At 33.6% G+C, this 3,091-nt stretch overlaps 1 non-coding gene across 1 annotated transcript; it reads right to left on the bottom strand.

The window, feature by feature from the left end:
• Window positions 1–369: 369 nt before the first annotated feature.
• On the bottom strand, window positions 370–451 carry TRNAL-UAG (transfer RNA leucine (anticodon UAG)). Its single transcript has one exon. It is a non-coding gene; the product is annotated as a tRNA-Leu (tRNA).
• Window positions 452–3,091: the final 2,640 nt, after the last annotated feature.

The raw sequence follows: 3,091 nt of genomic DNA, 5'->3' as shown, positions 1-3,091 counted from the left end.
CAAAAAGTGTTTCAATTATGTACAAAACGTTTTGGAACGTTAAAAAAGTACATAAATTGAATATAAAATATCAATGAGAAAGGAAATTTTTATTATTGATTTGCTGTTTAGTAGAGAAAAACACTTTGACATCAATCACTTATTTTTTCTCAGGGAAAATAATTATGGCGGCAGTAAGTTTTGTACCAATTCCTCTAAAGAATCTGGAACCTTAATCTAGCACTTTAGACACTGTTGATTTTTAGCTAATGCATCTGGATCATATTGATCAGATGTTGAGGAGTAAGGACTTTATTATTATTGATTTTCTTATTAGTGGATAAAAACACATTGCCATCACTGACTGACGTTGTCATAGTAAAATCATTACGGCAGCAGTGGGATTTGAACCAACGCCTCCAGAGAGACTGGAGCCTAAATCCAGCACCTTAGACCGCTCGGCCATGCTACCACATGGACCTGTCTGACTGAAAGCTCACAGTTCTGGATCATATAGTTGAGATTACAGGAAAAAAATGTGTTGTTTTAAATCATTACTTGAAAAGAAGTGTCATGTTACAAGTGTTTAAAATACAAAAAGTTAAGGAAGGATAAAAAAGGTACAAAATTAGTAGACAATATTAATGAGTAAGGATTTTTTTTATTGATTTGCTGTTTAGTAGAGTAAAACACTTTGACATCAATGAATGTAATTTTCTCTTGAAAATAATTATGGCAGCAGTGGGATTTGAACCCTGGAGCCTTAATCCAGTGCCTTAGAATGCTCAGCCATGCTACCACATGTCTATTTTGGCTCCAAAGCTCATAGTTTATTATTTTACATATTATTTTTAAAGTTTGAGAAGACTCTTAAAATTATGATAAACTGTTATAAAATCTAGGACAGATGATAAACTTTTCAACCTTCCAATATTTTACTTTAGCAACTTAGTGGCCTTAGACTGCTCGTCCATGGTACCACATGGACACTCTTAGCTCACAGATCTGGGTCATATAGCTCAGATTACAGTAAAAACATTTTTTTAAATCAATATTTAAAAAGAAGTGTAATGCAAAAAGTATTTAAATTATGTACAAAACGTTTTGGAAGGTTAAAAAAGTACATAAATTTAATATAAAATATCAATGAGAAAGGACATTTTTATTATTGATTTGCTGTTTAGTAGAGAAAAACACTTTGACATCAATCACTTATTTTTTCTCAGGGAAAATAATTATGGCGGCAGTAGGTTTTGTACCAATTCCTCCAAAGAATCTGGAACCTTAATCCAGCACCTTAGACACTGCTGATTTTTAGCTAATGCATCTGGATCATATTGATCAGATGTTGAGGAGTAAGGACTTTATTATTATTGATTTTCTTATTAGTGGAGAAAAACACATTGCCATCACTGACTGATGTTGTCATAGTAAAATCATTATGGCAGCAGTTGGATTTGAGCCCACACCTCCAGAGAGACTGGAGCCTAAATCCAGCGCATAAGACCGCTCGGCCATGCTACCAAATGGACCCTTCAGACTGAAAGCTCACAGTTCTGGATCATATAGTTGAGATTACAGGAAAAAAATGTGTAGTTTGAAATCAATACTTGAAAAGAAGTGTCATGTTAAAAGTGTTTAAAATACAAAAATTTAAAAAAGGTACAAAATTAGCAGACAATATTAATTAGAAAGGATTTTTTATTATTGACTTACGGTTTAGTGGAGAAAAACACTGACATCAATGACAGTCGTTTTCTCTTGAAAATTGGTATGACAGCAGTGGAATTTGAACCCATGCCTTCAAACAGTCTGGAGCCTTAATGCAGCGTCTTAGACCGCTCAGCCACATTTCTACCTTGACTCCATAGCTCATAGTTTAAAATTTTACATATTATTTTTACATTTTGAGAAGACTCTTGAAATTATGATAAACTGTTTTAAAATCTAGGGCAGATTATGAATTTTTTAACGTACCAATATTTTATTTTAGCAGCTTAGTGGCCTTAGACCGCTCGGCCATGGTACCACATGGACACTCTTAGCTCACAGATCTGGGCCATATAGCTCAGATTACAGTACAAACATTTTCATTTTGTTTTAAATAAATACTTAAAAAGAAGTGCCATACCAAAAGTGTTTAAGTTATGTACAAAATGTTTTGGAAGGTTAAAAAAGTACATAAATTGACATCAAATATTAATGAGAAAGGATTTTTTTATTATTGATTTGCTGTTTAGTAGAGAAAAACACTTTGACATCAATTACTTATTTTTTCTTAGGAAAAATAATTATGGCGGCAGTAGGTTTTGATCCAAAGCCTCCAAAGAAACTGGAACCTTAATCCAGCACTTTAGACACTGCTGATTTTTAGCTCATGCATCTGGATCATATCAATCAGATATTGAGGAGAAAGTACTTTATTATTATTGTTTTTCTTATTAGTGGAGAAAAACACATTGCCATCACTGACTGATGCTTTCATAGTAAAATCATTATGGAAGCAGTGGGATTCTAACCCACGCCTCCAGAGAGACTGGAACCTAAATCCAGTGCCTTAGACTGCTTGCCCTTGCTACCACATGGGTACTTTTGACTCAAAGCTCAGAGTTCTGGATCATATAGTTGAGATTACAGGAAAAAAATGTGTTGTTTTAAATCATTACTTGAAAAGAAGTGTCATGTTACAAGTGTTTAAAATACAAAAAGTTAAGGAAGGATAAAAAAGGTACAAAATTAGTAGACAATATTAATGAGTAAGGATTTTTTTTATTGATTTGCTGTTTAGTAGTGTAAAACACTTTGACATCAATGAATGTCATTTTCTCTTGAAAATAATTATGGCTGCAGTGGGATTTGAACCCTTGAGCCTTAATCCAGCGCCTTAGACAGCTCGGCCATGCTACCACATGTCTATTTTGGCTCCAAAGCTCATAGTTTATTATTTTACATATTATTTTTAAAGTTTGAGAAGACTCTTGAAATTGTGATAAACTGTCTTACAATCTAGGACAGATGATGAACTTTTCAACCTTCCAATATTTTACTTTAGCAACTTAGTGGCCTTAGACTGCTCGTCCATGGTACCACATGGACACTCTTAGCTCACAGA

The sequence above is a fragment of the Pseudophryne corroboree genome, chromosome 3, assembly GCF_028390025.1.
Source record: "Pseudophryne corroboree isolate aPseCor3 chromosome 3, aPseCor3.hap2, whole genome shotgun sequence".
NCBI classification, from domain to species: Eukaryota; Metazoa; Chordata; class Amphibia; order Anura; family Myobatrachidae; genus Pseudophryne; species Pseudophryne corroboree.
This window is presented reverse-complemented; position numbering and strand designations above follow the sequence as displayed.